Source organism: Trichosurus vulpecula, chromosome 8 (assembly GCF_011100635.1).
Source record: "Trichosurus vulpecula isolate mTriVul1 chromosome 8, mTriVul1.pri, whole genome shotgun sequence".
Classification (NCBI taxonomy): domain Eukaryota; kingdom Metazoa; phylum Chordata; class Mammalia; order Diprotodontia; family Phalangeridae; genus Trichosurus; species Trichosurus vulpecula.
In genome coordinates, this window is record NC_050580.1 from 29,466,372 (window position 1) to 29,489,016 (window position 22,645).

A 22,645-nucleotide genomic window follows, 5' to 3' on the forward strand; every position below is an offset into this window, starting at 1 on the left:
CCAGAGAAAGAACTGATAAGTGGATGCATAGAATAATCTTATCCATATACATATATATGTATATATATATATATATACACATACACACATATGCATATATGTGTGTGTGCATATATATGTAGATAGATATTATATATACATATGTGTTTATATACATATATACCTGTGTCTAATGGTAGCTATCTCTAGTGTGGGGGGAGAAAAAAAGAAAAATAAAGTTACATGATAATTTAGTTGTATATTTGAAAGAAATAGCAAATTATGCAAAGTAGATTTGCAATTTCATGTACAATCATCTTTTTCATTGTACTATGTTATGGAAGTGCTTGTTTTATTCCAAATTTTTTTTGAAGTTAAATGCCATTTATTTTTTTTAAATTAACCATAGTGACAATGATGACAAGTGGCTTGTTATTCCCCCACCTCAACATTACATCAACCCCCCCTTTCTGCTTTTGCATACATTCTTCCCCATGCTTTCTGTTTTATCCAACTTTTAGAATGCTAGCTTCCTTCAAAATACTGCTCATATAGCATATCCAATAGAAAACTTTCCTTATACCATTGGACACTGTTTGCATAAAATATCACCCTAGTAGAAGGCAAGCTCCCTGAAAGCAGGGACTCTTTTTGGTTATGTCTTTTTTTGTGTTTAAATCCCTGTTGCATGGTACTTAGTAAGTACTTAATAAATTCTTGCCAAATGAGCTTGGGTGAGATCTTTTTCCAACATAGTTATAACCTATTGAATATATATTTCATATAATCCCAAACATCCCAAGGACCTAAAATGCTCCTTGAATGTTCCCTTGAATATTGGTATATTCAGATATTACTTGGAAAATTTCATTTTCATTATTATGTAAAAATTGTAGAACTTATTTTATGCTGGCTTTATTAAGTTGTAGAACATTATAGAGAATCCGTAATTATATAACAAGAAAAAGCAGCTTGGTCTGCCTCTCAATAAGAGGGGAAGAAAAACTGAACAAAGACTATTTATTGTCCAGATTATGACAACAAGTTGAGTGGACATCCAGACAGTACTTTGTCTGTAGGTCTATATCTTTATCTACCTACATACACATATACATGTGTATGTGTGTATACATATGTATGTACATATGTATGTATGTATGCAGCGATGAAAAATGAACTAGGCCCAGAACTGAACTGGAGGAGAGATAGCCAATTTTTATGCAGGGACCTGCAGGTAGCTTTAAATGACTCCAAATTACTTCCTAAAACATAGAGCCATTTTATTTTTGGACATGGGCATTCTTTTTGTGATGGTTTTCATTGTTCTTATTTGGTCATGTCAAATACGTCATGACCCCATTTGGGGTTTTCCTGGCAAAGTTGCTGGAATGGCTTGCCATTTCCTTCTCCAGCTCATTTTAAAGGTGAGGAAAATGAGGCAAACAGGGTTAAGCAACTTGTCCTGGGCCGCATAGCTAGTAAGGGTCTCATACTGGATTTGAACTCATATCTTCCTGACTCCAGGCCCAGTATTCTATCCATGGTACCACCTAACTGCCTCCTTTGGGTGATGCTAATTGGGAACAAAACTTGGGAAACTAAGTCTTTGATGCAAAAGAGATTCAGTTATGCAAATGGCAATAAAGAGTCCTACCTGGTAAACATTAGCTGACAGTAATACAATATCAATGACTAAATATGCAGGATAAGTATCAAAGATAATAATAAAAACCTGAATGATTAGGAAAAACAAGAAATAAGCTAGTCATTTAGGGAGGGCAGTGGATAATTGATAGGTAGTTCATGTATTCCTTTGGTATCTTGGTAAGGCCAATGGATCTAGAGTGAATGCCCTGTGTAGGATTTATGTGAGTATGAGGTTGAACCATAGGATATGAGAAGGCCCTTTTAACTCTGAGCACATGATACCATAATCATAAGGTATGAACTAACTGCAATAGATTAGATGATAGAAAGATACATAGAGGATAGAAAGATCTATATTCTCTCTCTCTCTCTCTCTCTCTCTCTCTCTCTCTCTCTCTCTCTCTCTCTCTGTATATATATATATATATATATATATATATATATATATATATATATGTATGTATATATATATGTATATATGTATGTATATTTATATATACTATCTATCTGTAGAGATACAAGAGCAAGAAAAGGGGAAAAGAAAGGGGAGAAGAGAGAGAAGACAAAGGTGAAAGGAGAGAAAAGAAAAATGACATAAAAGAGGAAAGAAGTGAGAAGAAAAATAAAAGAGAGGGAAGAAAAAGGAGAGAATAATGAGAAGAAGGGAGAGGGAGAAGGAGAAGGAAAGAAAGGGAGAAGGAGAGGGAGAGAGACAGAGACACAGAGAAAGAGATGTGGGGAGACAGAGGTAGAGAGAGAGAGAGAGAGAGAGAGAGAGAGAGGGAGAGAGAGAGAGAGAATCATCTTCTCCTCTTCTTCCCTGCTGCCCTGCCCAAGGGACAAAGGAAAAACAATGTTAAGCTGAGGGTAACCTATTTCCTGGACCCTTATGCAGAACCTTCAGATGAATATAATGAGGTAATGTCAGTACAAATAGAGGAATATAAATTAGTTGTCCTGTTAATTGGCCCTGAAATGTAGTTGATAGTAAGGACTGTCTCCTTTACCCAAGGTAATGTCCTAAGAAATGCTTTTTTTGCTGGTATGAAAGTATTTTCAGAAGAAAACCTTAGTTCACAATATATTTCTCCAGAATGCATGTAAGTTGTCCTGTTTCATTAAACAAATGTAGTAAATTTTCCTTCTTCCAAAGGCCCCCGGTTGGTAGTAACAGCCTCCACTCTAACTTTCAAGGAGTCTCAAACACCCGCCAGCAGATTTATGTGATGGCGAAAAACACCCAATTACTTCCAAGCAGTAAGCTTTCTTTAAAATTGCATGTGTTCTGACCATAAAGGGAATTTAAATGGCTCTCCTTAAAAGAAAGGAAACTGATGGGGAAGATTTGAGATCATCATTTTTACTATTCAGTTTCATCTCCACCCAAGCCATGGCCCCAAACAAACTTTGAGTCCCATTTCCTCTTCTTTCTATAGTCTCTGCCTTTACCAAAGCCTAGGTGGGATGTGAGGCATGGCACATATGCACACAATGATATATATTTTAATATTATCATGCATAATGTAACCCTGTATTAATGATAAATGCCATAACATGGATAATTTGTTCAGGGAGAGGAATAATTCAAACATGGATAATAATAGGAATAATTAAAGAGCCTCTTTGAAAACTGGCACTTCTTAGATCTCATGCAGCATTTGGATATTCATCCTCCCTGTTCTCCTTTTAATCAGCTTTGTCTTTGATACCAGGCAGACACTTATTTGAAGTCAAAGGGGCACTTCTAGAAAATTTCCTGTTTCAAAACACAATTTCATCTCATTGTTTGCAGTTTAAATCATTCCTAGTTCCAACTAATCCCATAAAATTCTATTTTCCATTTTTTCATGCTTTCCGCTGAGGAAATATTCTTTCTCAAATGTGTCTATAAATAATAGCATGGTCAAAAGACCTGTGTTTAAATCACGTCTTCTATATTATAAAGTTGTGTGACCATGGGAAATCATTCTAAGCCTCAGTTTCCTTACCTGTAGAAGACTTGTGCTACCTTCCCATCATTATTGTGAGGAAAGTTTTTATAAACTTGAGATCACTATAGAAGTGGGAAAAATTGTCATTGGCAACTATTTTTTTTTCTAAAATCTAAGAGTATCTTCAAATTTATCTTCTGGGAATTAGCATGGCATCATGGAAAAAGTACTCAAATGTGGAGTCATCAGACCAAAGTTCAAATCCAGGCTCTGCTGACTACTAGCTGGGCAATATGGGGCAAATCACCCCACCTCTCTGGAACTCAGTTTCCTCATCTGTCAAATGAGGAAGTTGAACCAAATGATCTCTCCTCTCTGTTCCAGATCTAGTTCTAAGAGTGTATGATCTAATAACAAGCATTAGTAGCTTGGTCGTGCGTGCTCAAAGTGGTACCTGGGAGAATTTTCAATGGCATGCTTACTCCTTAGTGGAGCCTGAGCAGGCTGCAGCAACCACCACCCTGAATATAGTCACAATTTAATCCTGCAGCACCAGTTTGGGGACAAAAGAACTGGGCTTCTTAGTGGACTGCAAGATCATCATGAATCACCAGTTCAGGTTGGCAACCAAAGAAAATGTTATTTAAAGCTTGGAATTTCCTAAAAGAGACATAGTAGCCAGAAGGTGGAAGGCAATAGCTCCATGGTGCTATCTCCCACTCTGGGCATATCTACAGATATGCCCAGATATTAATATTTTGTTTGGTTCTAGGAGCTTCAGGGGCTATCTCCAGTCATCCTAATCTATATCTTGCTGCTGTACCCAGATGGCTCTGGAGGAGGTAGTTAAGCTGGTGACTTTGCACAGTCCTCCCTCACTTAAATCCTATGCACCTTCATGTCATGGCATCACCTTTCTGATGTCATGGTCCTCTTCGAGAATGGAGGACCACCACCCACCAAAATAACATCAGGAGCTGCATCTTGGGAAGGACATTGGTGAGTTGGAAAGCAACCACAGGAAAGTGGCACAATCACTGAGTGGACAAAAGTCCATCATAAAAAGGATCTGTTCATGAAGCTGGGGATGTTTCACCTATGTGGCATAGTCTTTCTCAATGTGACTTTGTCCTCTTTGTTATATAGCTAACATTTATCTAGTCATTTCAGTGTTGTAAAGTGATTTATATATTACATTTCATGAGCCTTAAAACTCTGTAGTAGGTATTATTAACTTCATCTTGCAGGTGAGAAAGATGAAACTAAGAGAGGTTGGGTGACTTTTCCTGGGCCACACAGCCAATAAATGTCTGAGGCAAATTCATACTTGGAGTTTCCTGAATACATGTCCACAATTCTATCCACTATGCCCACTATGCCATATAACTGCCTCTTTCCAGGCCTATTTTACATTATTACTCTAAAGACAACTTTCTGATCTAGCCAAATTAACCCCCTTGCTAATCTCCACACATGGCAGTCTATTTTAGGCCTCTGCCTTTGCAAAGTCACTCGAAAGTCTGGAATTCTCTCTTTTCTCACCTCCCCCTTTTGGATCCTTCAACTCTCTTCAAACCTCAACTCATGAGCCATGCCCTGCAAGAAGCCTTTCCTGATTTCCCCGGTTGTTAGTTTCTTCACAAATAACTGAATAAATTTTCGATTTAACTATGCACATAGTGCATCCCCCAATAGGATTTAGCCTCCTTGAGAGTAAAGACTGAGAAGCTTTGTTTTCGTACCTCCAGGTTCTAGCATAGTCCTCTGGTATATAGCAAGGGTTTAATAACTTTACGCAATTACATTGAACTTTGTCTATAGAAGACATAGACGTGTGGAAGGTGTTGGCAGCATGATTGCTTTCTTCAAGCATTTGAACCACAAATATGAGCCATGTAGTCCATACTGGGGTCTGTAACAGCTTAATAAGACTGGCAACATGCTTTCAGAGATCTTCTTGATGGGTTGAGCCATTGGTCTTGATTGGTAGATTCTTCAGGAGAGCGAAGTCCCCATTGTCATGATAAGCAAAACATCTGGCCCAAAGTAGGGACCTACTTAATGTTTATTGATAGCTAAGCCACTGATAAAGGATTTTGGCAGAAGGAAACACATCAAAGGCAACAGAATAGGAACTGGTGATGTCATTGCCCTTGCCATCATTAGGTTTTCCTGAATATAAAGCATTAGTCTATTTTTGTAAGTTGCTAGTACACCATTTTGGATTTCAAGCAAGTGCTCACTAAACATTTACAAAGTGAATGAATGAAATTACTTCTAAAAGCAAAAAGGCCAGAGGAATAGAACTGTGCTCTGAAGAGAGATTACAAACAGAAGAGGTGATAACTCATACTCTTCCACACTCTTTCCCTTTTGTGTATGCCTCTTTCCTCTCCTTTCCTCCTATGCCTGGCTTTATTCACTTTCTCCTTATTATATAAAACTGAATAAGTACCATTATTCTGACCATCACATAGGTATTTTTTTAAAATAACTCAAGGACCAATGACTTTCCCCATGTGGCTATCCCATCCACTGATACAAATCATGACCCCTCCAAGTATGAGAACTAAGTGTTTACTATCATGCATGGGCATGGCTAAGCCCCAAAATCATCACCCAATGTCAGACTTTCTGGTAATGAGCCAATCTATTTAACTAGAAAGGTCCTTAAATTATAGACATAGTCTGTAATGTGATCTATACTCAAATCCTTTTCAGTTTGGGAGGAATAGTCAAACACTGAAGTGTTTGAGAGTTCTTTTTGATAGGCCTATCACCCCATCCTGCCATATCATGACAATTCAATATGGTACATTGGAAAGAGCATGGGATCTGAATCACAAAGACCCGTGTTGAAATCCTGTTTCATTGCTTATTACCTGTGTGATCTCAGGCAAATCATCCAAACTCCTGAGGACTCAGTGTCCTTAAATGTAAAATGAAAGGATTGGAATAGAAGGCCTCTGAGGTCTTCTTGCTCTAGATCTAAAATCTTATCATTCTACTAAAATTGAATGGGAATTTTTTTCCATGATGAAAATCTCAAACATCTGTAAGTTTATCACAATGAGATCTACCAAATCTGATATCAAACTTCCCCACTTTTTATTGATATTGTGAGTTCATAGAATCAATATGTCTTTAAGCTTTGTCAAGTACTTTATACATATCATCACCTTTGATCCCCACGATAACTATATTTTATCCCCATTTTACAGATAGGGAACAGGTAATATTATTTTAAAGTTATTAGAGCTGTGATTAAAACCAAAGGGACTCTAATTCAAGACTAAGCCTCTTTCCATTACATCCCATTGCCTCAGTAGAACGGAGTCAGTGGGCTGTCTGATGATCATCTCTCACTCTTGACATGCGATGAGCTCACCTTTTTTACTTATAGAGCTTATGGTTTTTCAATGGCACCCCCCACTCCAGATCTCCTCCATAGGTGGACACAGTGGATAGAGGGCTGAGCCTGAAGTCAGGAAGACTCATCTTTGTGAGTTCAAATCTGGCCTCAGACACTTCCTACCACTGTGATCCTGGGCAAGTCACTTAGTCCTGTTTTCCTCAGTTTCTCATTTGCAAAATGAGCTGGAGAAGAAAATGGCAAACCATTCCATTATCTTTGCCAAGAAAACCCAATCAAAATCATGAAGACTGAGACACAACTGAAACTACTGAACAACAACACCCCCAGTAAGCTTGTTATTATCTTTAGGGGAGGACTCTGAATTTCAGACAATAACGATGATAATTATGACAATGAGAGGCAAGGTGACAAAATGGAAAGAATTCTGGTTTTAGAGTCAGAGGATCTGGGTTCAAAAACTGACTTGGATTTTTATTATCTCTATGACCTTTGACAATCCATTTCAGTTTCTGAGCCTCAGTTTATCTCTAAAATAAAAGGGTCGGACTAGTTAGCTTCCAATGTGACTTATAGCCAATAAATTTTTGGTCATATGGTCCTACTAAAATGTTCCGTATGTTATGAGATCTGGCTGTAGGGCTTTAAACCTGCATGCTTACTAGAAACAAGGTTTGGGCTCATTACTCAAGGATCACTATTACAAAACTCCAGAATTGCTCCCAACCTTTAAATTCCCTACACAACCCATTAAGCGCTCTGGAGGAAAGGCACTTTGTTAATCCCCAAATGAAAGAAATGCCAGAACAATAGAAAAAAATCAAAATTCATCCAAATTAATTCCTTCCATGTATTTTGCCCTGGATGTTATTTGGCTTGAGTTATACCCTTGAATCAGCTCTTTTGCTGGCTTTTTTTTTCAGCTGTGTCAAGCAAAGATTGGTAAATAACATAAATGATTGTGGATCTGGCTGATGCAATATAGAATATGAATAGACATTCCTTTGATAGCTCAACAGAGGTGATTGTGCCTAATGTTCAATTTATAAAAGCAAATAAATGGGATCTTGGGATGCCTCAGCTTTCCTGTAAAAGATGAAGCAGCACTATAAATCCATTATCATGAAGGTTAGGCATATAAGCCAATCCCTGAGTGTCTAAGAATGGGAGATTTCTTATTGGTGAGCATGAGGCCTCTTTTTAAGAGCTTTCTGTCTGATCACATTTGTTTTTCCTACTCATTCCCAGATGCACACAATAGGTGCTTCTTCATCTGTCAAGAAATAATTTCATAATTTTAAGAAAGAGGCACCCAGACTGTGAAATGGCAATATATTCACTTCCTATCTTAAAGCTTCAGAGCTAGATGATTGACACATTCTACTTGACTTTGTTTCTGCTACTGAAGTTCCATTTTGCAATTAAGAAAGGATAAAAGTATTTTTTTGAGTGAAGGGAAAACTCAAACCAAGTTTTTTTATTCTTTACTCTTTTACCCCCACCGAAATACTAAAAATAGGAATTAATTCAAGGAATAGAGGCAGCTAGTTGGTCCAGTGAAGAGATGTGTTCAGATTCTGCCTCAGATATTTGGTAGCTGTGCAAATCTAGGAAAGTCATTTAGCCTCCCTCAGCCTAAGTTTAGTCATCTGTCAAACAGAGATAATACTAGCTTATAACCTGCCAAGGTTTAGATGGAGATCAAATGAGTACCTTTTAAAACTTAGAATTCTATATAAAGATTAGTTATTATCATTAAATTAGCATTTTCCCCAAATGTTAAAGTACCCAATGGTTAGTGTGCTCAGTTCAAACTTTGTTTATAACCAGCGGTATGAAAATATTTTCATGAATGAGACATAAGTAAGAGGGAAAAAAAGAGCTTTAAAGCCATAGGATGGATTTGAAACTCCAGAGAGCGTTTGGTCATGTTCCTGGTTTCTAAGCAGCAATTCTGTATCTAAATTAAACAGTAATGATAAGGAGACAAATTCTGAGTCAAAAGACCTATGGTTGAATGATGAGTCGCATGCTTAATGAAACAATCCCAATCAAATCCAAAAAGCATTTATAAAGCACCAACCATTTATCAGACACAAACTTGGTTTTGGGGAATGTAGAGGCAAAAAAGGAGACAGTCCCTTTCATCAAGGAGCTTACATTCCATAGGAAAGGGAATGGAAATCAAAATTTTCAAATAGGTTGATGCTAATTTGAAGAGAATTGAATAGGAAAGACTCACTTCACCTCTCAGGGCCTCAGTTACTTGTCCATACTTGAATTAGATAGTCCCTGAGATCCCTCTCAGCTTCTACAATGGTTCTAGGTCCCTTTAAATGAGATCAATCCATAAGAAAAACAGAAAGCCTGTTGCATTCTTAGAAGAGGCACTAGATTACAAAACAAAGCAAAGAAAACCAAACAATAACAATAAACAGTGCCAATGCCTAAGGGGAGACACCTTCTTTCAGATAACACACATTTTGATTTAGACTAAAATAATGTTTGACCATTGGTAATACTTTCTGCAAATAATTTAAAAGAAAGTTTTCATAATCAACATTATATTGTTTTCTGATATAAATGCCTTGAAGACAATGCCATGGAAATTCCAGATTTTGAAAGAGAGAGTCAAGCATAGCAAAAAGTTCACAGGACTTTTTTTTAATATTAGTACAGGCTTGCTCACATGCTGTGTGTCTATGATGGTAGAATAAATGTGACTAGAGAGCATCATTACAATGAGGTCCACTTTGTCATGCTCATAAGTAGTCACAGAAATTCTTACTGATCTGAGTGGAAGGAGTTCTCGATCTGGAGTTAGAAGAGGCCTGGGTTTTAATCTCATCTCTTACACTTACTGTGTGATCCTAGGCAAACCACTTAACATTTTGGGCCTTAATTTCAGTACCTGTAAAATGGAGATTATGATACCACATTTAACTCACAGAATTATTGTGAGATGTTACATTCCAAATGCTTTGCAAATATTAAATTGTTATGTTAATGGAAGTTATCAGTAGTAGTAGTAATAGCAGTAGTATTACTGTTTTCAATTGCTAAGCTATAGACTTTTTTGATCTATAGGAATAGAGAAATTATTTATAATAAAAATAACATATTCATGAAGGATTAAAGTAAGATACTAATCAATTGACATTTATTAACTACCTACTATGAGCCAGGCACTGTGCTGTGTTCAAGACACATATATGTACATATATATGCACACACACACACACATAAATATATATATATATATATATATGTTTTTGAAAGATTTTATTTAAATATCTATTTATATGTAGCAACAGAAAGAACACAGTGATGGGAAGTTCTTAGGGGGAAAAAGACAAGGAAAATTGAAGGTGTGTATAGTGGGAATCTCTATCATTTCTTGTAAACTAGCATTAGGATGCTTTTAGAAGGAGATCTAATCATGAATGTCCCTTGAGACAGTCTGGAGAACAATTACTTGAAAGTGAAAAAGAAGCTGGCTTAGGCTACTTTTCCCTCTTATTTTCTGGAAATAAAGACAGTAGGGTTCTTTCTCACAATTACCACAGACATTGGTAAGCATTTACAGCAAATCCAAAGTATGAATCCAATATTACCATTTAAGATTTGTAGAGTATGTCATAATGCCACTGCAAAAGTTTCAGTTTTAAATCCTCCTTCCCACCTACAGTGTATATTGACAGGAGGCATGTTCATTTTTTATCAGGGGTCAAGGAATTTAGAGCTGGGAGAAAGTTGGAGGCCATAGAGCTAAGTCTTCTCACTTTACAAATGAAGAAACCATATCCTGAAAAGGTAGTGATTTGCTCAATTAATATAATGAAATCAGTGTAAGGTCACAATAATTTTTAAAATATATAAGCATGATAGTTCATACCCTGTTACCCCTTTGTGAACTCCAAAGCTCTTTGGGTCAAGAATGGAATAGCTCATTAGCTAAACAAATAAGCTAACCATGCCTCTGATGACTTTAAATAGTAGGAGAAATTTCAGCAGAACTCAGTCTACCATTGAGTCAGCCAAATAGTGAACCAGAGAGGTGGAACCAAGCCATTTGGAAGGAATCTCCCTGGGGGAGGGAAGGAGAGAGTTCTTCCATCACCACTTTGACCACAAAAAATAATTGACTAGGCAGAGAGAAAGCATTCATCTGAGAGCAGAGACATACCAAGCTGAGATATGCTCACCTGAATGACGCAGTTACATTATGGTTAAGTACTATCATGGATGGACAGAATAGGATAGGGAGAATAAGAAGGTCCATGTTTCAAGGAATGTGACTCCTTGCTTTGTGGGAAAAAAACAAACAAACAAACAGAAAAGTAGTTGCCTGTGAACTGAAGAAAGGACTTCCATAACCAGGAGATGTAAGCTTACCCTTTGGCCACTTATGTTCTCTATATGTGTACTTCATTACTTTTGTAATTCAGTAATTCAGGTTGGGCCTATTTTCCCTAAGGGCCCTGTATGTATTCATGGAAGAATATACTCCATTTTTTAAGGAAATGAATTTTTAATTCAACTTTTCTTACTACATCATTTTAATAAACAGCTTTGCTAAGTGCTAATTTAGATTCCTGAGCTGAAGACCAGAAAGTAAGATACCAAGTAAATTTTTACTTCATTTGGCACACCTAGTTCTCCTAGTTAATCATAATAAAGTACATCTGTGGGAGTTTGTAAAATAAATGTCAGCCCCTAAGGATTACCAGCTAAGGTAACTAGTAGTCCACTGACTCTCTGGGGACCTGGACAAGCAATGGGAATAGGAGTTGAGCAAGTATTTCAATAGGGATGTAATAACAAAACCATTCGGCAGTTTTCAGTCAGGGGATCCACAAGTATATATTAAACCTTCAATGTGTGTCAAGTGCTTGGGCTACATAGAAAAAGTAAAAACAGTCTCTGCCCTTAAGGGGCTTTCATTTTAAGGGAGGAGATAATATAATCATAAGTAGCTAAATATAAGATACATAGAATAGAGACAGAAGATAGGCTTAGGGGTAAAAGCACTTGGTAGATGGGGGGGGGGGACCATGAAAGATCTCCTGAAGAAAGTTATGCTTGAAATGAGTTAAAGTGATTCTAAAAGACAGAGGGGAGAAGAGAGAAAATTCCATGTATAGAGAATAGTTCAAAGCGTAGAGACAGGAGATGTGTTATGTTTTAGAAATGGCTCAAAAAATGAGTATGGTTGGACCTTAAAGAAAGTGGAGAATGATGTCCAAGAAAACTGTAAAATAAGAGATTGAATTTTAACCCAAGTACTCAATCTAAAAAAAATATTTTCTATCTCCAGCAGTCCTGATTTGTATCTTGCCACTGGACCCAGATGGTTCCAGATGAGAAAGTGAGGCTAGTGTCTTTGTATAGCTCCCCCTCACTGAAATCCAATTCACTTGCAAGTCGTGCTTTCTGATGCCATGGTCTTCTTTGAGAACAAAGGACAAACAACTGATTCAAGAAATTTGAGAAATCCTATTCAAGAGGACTTTCACTTTTGTTTTTGTTCTAGATCGGGAATTTCAACCATATAAGGAACTCTCTTACAGGAAGCTCACTCTACCAAACCTGACCAACAAATAATCCGTAGTTTATCATCTCAGAGAATTTCCTAGATCTGTGAGATTATGTGACTTGCCCAGGGTCATAGAGCCAGAATATAGCAGAGGTGAGGACTGAATCAAGCTTATAGTCACTCAGAGCCCAGGATTTATATTGACTATATGAATATGGATCTCTTCATTCAAGTGACAACCACTATAAAATGCCTTGTAATTTAAATCGGCACATTTGAGTTAATTCACATACCGTGAACACACTAGTGATGAATTCTGTAGACCCCAATAATTAAATGTAACTTTAAAATGATGTGTCAGACCTATGATTTCACTGGTATAGGGAACTTCCAGGTAAGGAAACTCCCTCTTCAAAGGCATACTACTAGCTCCTCCGTAATTTACAGTCTTGGAGACTGTCTATTATACCAAGAGGCTAAGTAACTTGCCCTGGGTCATAGAGCAAGCATGTTTGTAAGATGCAGGATTTGAACCTAGATCTTCTGTCTCTATACCCAGTGCCCTATCCACTATGTACTCCATATATTTTTGTCAGATGAACCGTTCATTAGCTATGCTCATCCATTCTCTACTTAAATTTTAGTTTTTTAATCCAAGTATATTTCATGTGTCCCAATTAAGTTGTATATTCTTATATTTGGCAAAGAATGTGTGATTCATTTAAATGGACTTGACTAGACTGGCCTCAGTTATCAGCATCTCTCACTTCCTTCAATCTGATTTCCTCCAGATGGGGGCTGCTGGCATGGCACAAGTCATGAATATGGACTGGCAGAGACCCCATGACTGGCCTGCGTATGGAAAATAACAAGAGTGAAATTGCTGAAAGCCAATAAGCATCCAAATCTTTGAAACATTTCTCTGCTCACAAGATGATGAATTCCAAGCTAAAAAGGACTTTGGAGATGGTTAGGTCTAACCCTCTCATTTTACATACGAAAAAAGTGAGGCTCACATTTAGGCAGCAGGTCTGTGAGTCAGAAATGAAGGTCTTCCTAACTCCATGTCCATCATTGTCCCTTATGCTACCAAACCTCCTTCCACCACAGATCCTTAGCTAGATTAGGGAAGCACAGTGATACATTTCATACTAGAAGAGCCTACTATTTTAATTTCAAACATGAATTCATGCATATATTTTTTGGTCTTGGTAAGATGTATAAATATTAGTAAGTATGACAAAGGTGTATTGTGATACCACATGAGTAATAGGGACACATAAAGTCAAGAAGTGGGTGGAACTGAGTGGTAGGAAATATCTAAGCAAATCTGGGCAGAACCCAAGACCAAATACAATAGCTATTCTGTATTTCATGTCTTCTGCTGGTCTCTTCCCTTTTCTGCTGATCATTTTTTAATCAAACCATTTTTTGGGGGGGAGGGGGAGTATCTTCTTACTACCAAGGCTATTCTCTCCCTGCCAATAAATCATCCATGGCACAGTATCCTTCCTAGAATCTTTTAAAAAATCCTAATTAATGATGTGATTGTTAGCCCCCTACATCAACTGATTGAACAGTAGGGTATCCAACAGAGACAGCTCTCTTCCCAAGGTTCCCAAATTAACACCTGAATTCACTCTTGGCCTGCTATTCCACAGTGTCTCAATCTCCAGACAGTATGGTGCCACTGGGTTCCTATATGACTAGAAATTGTGCAAATAAAGAACATAAGTCTATACACATACATCAAGGATCTGCAATTTCCTCAGTGTGGGACATCCTTCCCTTAACACTAATCAAAATCCACCGATGACTTAAAACAGAAGTTCTAATCTAGGGACTTACCTGAGATCTATAGAGTTAAATGACCTGAGATCCATAGGGTTAAACTACCTGCCCCAGGATAACATAGTTAATATCATCATCCTCAGTAAACACCTGATGCTCAGAGAAATTGAGTAACAGAGGCCCATATGATCACAGATTAAGAGAGTTAGAGAAGTACTTGACTGCTCATAGCATGTCATCCAACCACCACATGTTACACATAAGGAAAGCAAGGCCAAGACATTTCTCCAACATCTCATTTCTCTTTCCACTGTACTTCACTTTCATAGTCACACAGCTAATAAGAGGCAGAAGGATCTGAATGGAAGGTCTTCCAGATTCTTAGAGTTTAGCACTCTATCTATAATGTCATACCTCTTCTATAGAGGGGCAAGGAATGTACACAGCTAGTGAAGAAATTGTGTTCATTTAAATATATAATTAATACCTGATATTTCTATAGATCATTGAGGTTTGCAAACTTTGCAAACATTATCTCTGTTGGTACTCTCAATAATTCTATAAAATAGGTAGTATAAAAATCCCAGTTTTACTACAAAGGAAACTGTAGCAGACCAGAATTAAATAATGTTAGGTTTCTAAGGAAGGATGGAAGCATTTTTCCTTCAGATTTGTCCAGGTGAAACTTATTATTCTCATTCATTAGAGATAAACATCTGTCAACTATGAAATTAAATCTCCCCTCACCCCATACAATCTCCCTTCTCCAACACACAAGCAAACTTATTCACACACACAAACACATACATACATACATACACACACACACACACACACACACTCTTACTCTATGTCTGAGCATCTGATTGGTGTTCAATTTGTTTCTGGCGGGATTCTGAATACTCTGATTACTAGGTTAATATTGGACTATGTCCAAACTAATTTAAGGAATAAGCTGGACAATATGATACACTGGACTGTAAATAAGAAATGCTCATAGATTAAAGCTTAACTTTACATAATTCTCATTTAATGAAGCCACCCCAAGCTGTAAATCTTAGCATAACCTTACCTAATCTATAGTCGTGTGGCGAGGTCTAAAGAAGCCAGGCTAAGCTTTCCCAATCAGTACAACATAAGGTAAATCCTTTAAATCTCCTTTTCTGATTGAATTTCAAAATTTAATGTGCCTTTAACTAAAAAGTACCTAGCAGTAATAATTATATTTCACTTAAGTACAAACTGTTACTTTAAAAAGAAGGCTCTTCTCCCTATGATAGGAAAAAGCCATTATCTCTGAGATCTCAGCTCTAGATATAGAAAATAATAGAACAATTTCTGAAAGCCCATAATCATCCTAATCTAGGAAATATTTCTCCATTCTTTCATGGATTCTTAGCTAGATCCCATACACAGACTATATGTTTTATATGTTCAAATATCCCAAAATTTCCCTTTAAACAAGGCTTTATGTATAAGCTTTGGCAGTCTTTGCATGGTGACTTTATAAATAGTAACGATGGGACAGGAGTTATATGCCACCAGAGATACAACTAAGAATTGTGTGAACTAGGGTGAATCCAGTTGAAATGGGATCAGGGAAATGTTTGTCCCTCATTCCTGAAGAGGACTGTGACGTCAGGGAAGTGATGCCTTGACATGCAAGTGAATTGGATTTAAGTGAGGGAGCACTGTACAAAGTCACCAGTCTTACTTTTTCCTCCAGAACCATCTGGGTCCAGTGGCAAGATATAGATCAGAATGACTGGAGATGGACCTGGATGCAATGGGGGGCCTGGGCCTTTTTAAGCTAAGGTCTTTAACGGGTATCAGCTTGACTGATGAGAGCTAAGAATTGAAGATAGAGTGTAATATAATGAGTTGATTCATGGGTAGTTGAGTAGACTGGTGCAACAGACTTGTAATTGAGGAAATTGAAGAGATGGGAGCTGCCATGTTCAGAGAAGGGAGGGGTTATATAGAGAAGACAGTGAGCAAAATAGTGAAATTACTGGGGAGAAGGAACAGTGATCAGATGGGCCACAAAGGAGAAAAACTAAGATTTGTACAGAACTATTGAACTCTAAAGGAGGAGAGGTGATTGCTGGGTGATAATGGAAGAGTGAAAGTATAAAGAGGTAGCTGAGAAAGTTGATGCTTGGGACTGAAGGTGCCACTTCTTCCTCCTAGCTCTGAGTGTCAAGAGGTATGAAAATAGAAACTTATTACCTTGGAGAGAGTGTCAAGGGATATGGCATCTCCTGCAGAAGGCTAGGTATCAGGGAGTATTAGAAGATGAAAAAAAAATGAGTGAGAAAGAAATGTAGATCTAGATATAATGGAGAGGGAGAGAGACAAAGAGAGAGACAGAGAGACAGAGATAATGCAGATAGAGATGGGGGCAGCTAGGTGGCACAGTGGATAAGAATGCCAGGCCTGGAATCAGGAAGAGCTGAGTTAAAATCTGGCCTGAGACAATTCACTTGCTACCTGTGTGACTATGCTCAAGTCACTTAATCCTATTTGCCTCAGTTTCCTCATCTGTAAAATGAGCTCGGGAAAGAAATGGAAAACTGTTCCATTGTTTTCCTAAGAAAACCCCAAATTGGGTCATAAAGAGTCAAACTCAACTGACTGAACAGAAACAAGAGAGATAGAGACGATAGACTGGTAGATGATAAAGAGGTAGAGATAGAGTGATAGATGATAGGGAGATGATAGACAAAGGTAGTTGATAGAGTGATAGATGATAAATGATAGAGTGACCAACAGTTTAGATAGATAGATAACAATTATATGTATTTATATGTACATATATCTATGTATTATGTACATTACACATGTGTGTGATTTATAAAGAGCTATAGTGCTGACTACCAACAATGAAGAGCAGGTCAGTATAAGAAATAGCCAGGCAAAAATGCAGGTAAACCTGAGTTCAATTCTTAGTTCCCTCATGTACTGTGAGACCTTGGGCAAGTCACTTAGTCTTTTCATATTCTACCTAAACTCTCTAAGACTCTCTAAGTAGAAGAAAAACATTGTAATTAGTAAGCTAATTAGGAAAGTCACTAGTGACCTATACCAGTGAAGTCATAGGAATAGTCCCTATCCTTACTCCTCAATAATAAGAATAGCAGTTCTTCTTTATATGGTAGCCAAATGTTTGCAAAGCACTTAATACATTTTTTTTTCATTTAATCCTAATGAGAAGCCCAGGAGGGAGATGCTATTTTTATGGTGCATTTTACAGATAAGGACACTAAATCTCATTACCAAGAGCCAAGTCCCCACTCCCCCCACCTCAATTTGTGCTCTTGATGTCATCTCCACAAATCCCTTTTGGAAGCTTGCTTCATCAATTCTTCCATCTTTCCCTTTGTCTCATCTTCCTTCTCTCCTCATTTATGGGTTCCTTCCTGCTGCCTACAAACACACCCAGGTCTCTTCCTTTCTTATGAGGATGGGGAAAGGGCTTTCACTTAACATTATCATCCCTTCAATCTAACACCTTATAGCTCTTCTCCTTTTTAGGGACAAACCCCCAGAAATGTCAGCTATACTAATTACTTCCATTTTGTTTTCCCTTTTGCTTTTCAACCTTTCACAATCAAGCTCCTATCTCCACCACTCGTCTAAGACTGTTCACTCAAGGACAGGAGTGAGCTCTCAAACTCTGAGTCCAATGGTCCTTTCTCATGATAATGCCTTATAATCTCCCTGCAGCTTTTGATATTGTAACGTCTTCTTGGATATTCTCTCCTCCCTCAGTCGTTATGGCAATGTTTTCTCTTTTCTCCTCCTACTAATGTGACCTTTCTCAATTTCCTTAAGAGGCCATTTTTCCCCTGCCCCTATCTTTGCATATCCCTCTGCCCTGGGTCCTCCCACCTCTTCACCCCATTTTTATTGGTGATCTCATTAGTTTATTTGGGTTCATTTTTTATCTCTAGGTAGAGGAATCCCAGATTTATAGAGCCAGTCCTAATCTCTCAACAGAAGTCTAGTTCCATATCATCAATGCCCCAGTTTGGGCCTCAGTTTTCTCTTCTGTAAAACGAGGAGGTTGAATCAGAAGACCTCTAAGGTTTCTTCCATCTATAATCTATGATCATATCAGGAGTAGAATAAAAGGAAAACTGCTCAGGCACATTTTTAAAGCCTTCCTCCATCTGGCTCCCACTTTCTCTTCCAGACATACTGTAATTCATTTCCTCTCTATCCCACTCAAAATCAAATACTGATCTTAGTTCAGATTTAACATTCTATCTTCTGTCTTCATGTCTCCTTAAGGCTGCCTGGAATACTTGGGAATTCACATCTGCCTTGTTTCCATCACTTAAAATTTCCAGCTTCCTCCAAGGGTCAGGTCAGGTTCCATTCTCTATCATATACCCAGCTCTCTCTATCCTTGCCTTCCTCAAACCCAACTATCTCGCATTTATCTGTGCACGTATCACAAAACTACTTCTAGTGTTGCAAATGGTAGTAGGATATAAGGACCTTGAAGGTAAAAAAAATAAATTGAGAGAGAGATCAGAACGATGTGCAGAGTATACAGGTGAGTTGGAGTCAGGGAGATGTAGAGTCAACCTTGCCTCAGACAATCACTGCCATATAACCAGGTCCCACAACTAGTTTCCTGTCCTAAAAAAACAAGAATGTTGTACCAGATGGACTCCAAGGTCATTTCCAGGCTCTAAATGGAGGATTGTACAATGATTTCATGTTGGTCTTTTGTCTTTGACACTCTAGCAACTAGCATAGTTGTCCCCAAAAGTAGCTACTTAAAAATCTATTCATTTAATTTAGTTGAATTAATAGTGGCTAAACTCAACCAGAAATAAATCCTGAAGGAAGGTGGGGATTTTAAGAGGTCCAAGTGGGGCAGAATTACATTCTAAAGAATGGAGACTGCCAATGAGTAGACATGGAGCAATTAGAGAAAATGTGGAATTGGAGCAAAAAATTGTAGACTACTTGGAAGTAGGAATGTAGGGAAGAGAATAACAGGAAAGGAGTTAAATGGAAGGTGGAGAAGGGCATGGTGAGAAAGGCATAGCAATATGTGTGTGCACATATACATGGAAGTGTATCCATATTTACCTATATATGTCTGGATCACTACATAGAGATAGATGTGGATAGAGATCGAGATATACAAAGTGATATATAGTTGTAGATATATAGAGATAGATATAGTTGTGGGTATAGACATAGATATAATATAAGTACATATAGGTGATAGAACCACACATATATAATATATTGTGTATATATATATATATGTGTATGTGTGTGTGTGTGTGTGTGCGCGCGCACAGGCATCTATAGCTAGAGAAGGAAATGACAGAGTAATCTAGTATCTTTCTCAAGAAAACCCCAGATGGAGTCATGAAGAGTCGGACACAACTAAAATAACCAAACAAATAAATACACATTTAGGATGTGTGTGTGTGTGTGTGTATACATATATATGTATATGTATATATATATATATATATATATATATATGTGTGTGTGTGTGTGTGTGTATATATATATATGTATGTATGTATATTATATATGTGTGGTATATGCAATAGATGTATATGTGTAGGTATGTGTCCCAAAAGGCTTAGTACAGTTTCGAGGAACTTAATACTTTAAATTGGACTAAAACTATAATTAAATATCATCTCCAAAATAGGTTTCAGAGAAATATAGTATCTGGATAGTATTATTGATATTTTAAAGATGTGAAACATGAAGTTTTAAAAGGTTGACATTTTAACAAGCTTTTATTAGGCACCTACTATGTGCCAGTCAGTACACTAAGAACTTTAAAAGCATCTCTTTTTACTCTTAAAAGAACCGTGGGAGTTGGGGCTAGCACTATCCTCAGGCAGGCTGAGGTTAAGTAACTTGCCCAGGGTAAGTGTCTGAAGTCAAATATCAATTCAGCTCTTCCTGACTCCACATCCAGGTCCAAGGCTTGACCTACTGTACCACTGGGTTCCCCAAGGTGACACCACTAATCAGTAGCTTGGAATACAAGTCATCTGACACTCATTCCAGTTCTGTTTTCCCAACCACATCTTATCTCTCACCGTAAGAACTCAATAGCTATCTGTGAAATTGAAGAAATGCACTGGTAGTGAGTTCCTGTGAATAGCAGAAAATGTGTTTTCTCTGCAGTCAAGATGGAGACCTACCCTTTCTATTGGCCAGCTAAAGTGACCTTGAACAAATTTATCCTTTTTTTACTCCCTGTGGCTCAGTGTCCTCATCTGTAAATAAGGCACTGATCTAGATAATCTTGAAAGCAGTATAATTAATTCCTAGTCTTCCATATACAACAGTTTTCTATTTTTCCCCCACTCTTTCCTTTGTGATGATCATTACAGGAACATTTATACAGTATGGCTACAAATTGATTTTTTTTTTTTCTCTGCCCTTGAAGACTAACTCTTGACTCTAGAATTTGTAGAGTCACAGAAAATCAGAAGCAGAAGGGTCTTCCAAGTGCCCCTGGCAAAAGATGTGACTCAGCAGGAGGCCCTGTTTAGAACTTGAGTGACCTTGTGTGAGGAAGTCACTTCATCCCTCCAGCCCCACCTTCCTCTGTAACAATGATGGCCGCACAAGCCTGGACCTTCCAACTCTAATCCTATCATTATGCTGAATAGAAAGCTGTAAAGTTTCAAAGGACTGATACAAATATCAATTAATCAAACAATTATTTACCAAGCCTCTGTGACCTCTACTATATGAAACAGATTGCCATTTTTCAAATTTAATCACTCCATGGAGTATATTTTAAAAATAAAATAAAAAGTGGATGTTTTTAACAGCTGTTGCTTTAGTTTAATAAATAACATTAAGTAAAAATTGCAAATGAATGCCTTTGGAAAGCTTTTTCAATTACAGGAAAGGCTTTGCTTTTTGGCTCCTGTAAATTACAACCTTCAGCAAAATGCAGTAACAACTGCATTACCAAGGGCAGCCATCCAGCAGATCGAGGTTCCAGCTAACACCATCATCTTAGGGAAATCACTCAATGACTCAGAGTCCAGCAATGTGTCTTCCAAAGAAAAGGAGGAGAGGGATACTTAATAATATTAATTTGCTATTTTAGTAGCAAGGATGAATTCCCTGTCTATCGCCTCTTTGGAAATTCTTCAACCATGGAAATGGATGCAGTGGTGTTGACAAACAATACCCCCAAATAGCTAAAAGACCATAACATGGAGATATCTCCCCTACTTTATCAGTCTTCTATTGCCTGCATCACTTCCCTTTCTGTACTCTACATTCCACACAAACTGAATTTCACCAGATATTTTCTGAGCTCAGCACCTCCACCTCCCACCTAACTATATGAATTGCCATGGGCATTGCCCAGATCTGGAATTTATTCCCTCACTGCTGCCTCTCACTAAGCTCACTGATATCTCTACTGTGAACCTTTCCCAAGTCTCCCAGCTTGCAATGCTCTGTCTTTACTCAAATATCCTTATGACACCTTAAATGTATCTACTTCTTTTGCTCTTGAACCTGTGTCTACATCCTCTCCAAGAAGCAAGAGGCAGGCTAGGAACACAAGTCATCCTGACTCTGAGTCTGATTATCTATCCATGATACCAAGATACCTTTAAATTATTAAATTCATTTCAGTAAAGCGGATGAAAATGTGTAAAACATGTCAATAAGGAAAACAGAAAGAACAAAGCTCAGAAGAGAAATTTTGAGTGGGTCTTAATAAATCCTATGAAATATTGTCACTAACTTTGACAGGGTAGAATTCCACTGAGTCACAGCATGGCACAAGGAGTAGATCTCCAGCCTCAGAGCCAAGAAGATGTGGAATCAAGTTCCACCTTTGACATATATCAGTGTTCTAGCCACTTTGCAAAGAAGGTGCCAACCTGCATTATTAGGATGATTTTCCTTGAAGATGGTGACTGGAAAGCAGGGACTTGCTTAAGCTCTCCCCCAAATCCCTCCAAACACCTTTAAAATGTCTTTGAACAAATTCTAGAGATGTGGAACCCACAAAATAGCAGAGGGAAACAGGTCTCCAACCCAGGAGAGCCTGGATAGTCGCTGGGAAGGGTCTATCACACGGTGCTGGGAGCAGAGCAGAGCACAGGCCCATGTGGGTCATGCCAGGAGAGACCAGACCTGGAGTCAGCTGGCTGGAACAGGCCTTAGGACTGTGAATCATTGAGCTGTGGCAGTTACCAGACTTCTCAACCCACAAACGCCAAAAAGCATGTTAGTGGGAAACTGCAGGATAGAGTTTAAAGCGGTCCAGCCCCATCCCTGGGGGTGGTGGAGGTGGTGCAGCAGTGGTGGTGGCAGCAGCAGGAAGCTCCTGAGGCTGCTTCCAGAGCTCCAGGGTCAGCT

At 38.0% G+C, this 22,645-nt stretch overlaps 1 protein-coding gene across 3 annotated transcripts in view; it reads right to left on the bottom strand.

Moving 5' to 3' along the window:
- The window catches only part of CTNNA3 (catenin alpha 3), a 1,949,360-nt gene that overhangs the window by 596,572 nt on the left and 1,330,143 nt on the right, over positions 1–22,645 (bottom strand). The gene's annotated exons all lie outside the window — the stretch shown is intronic.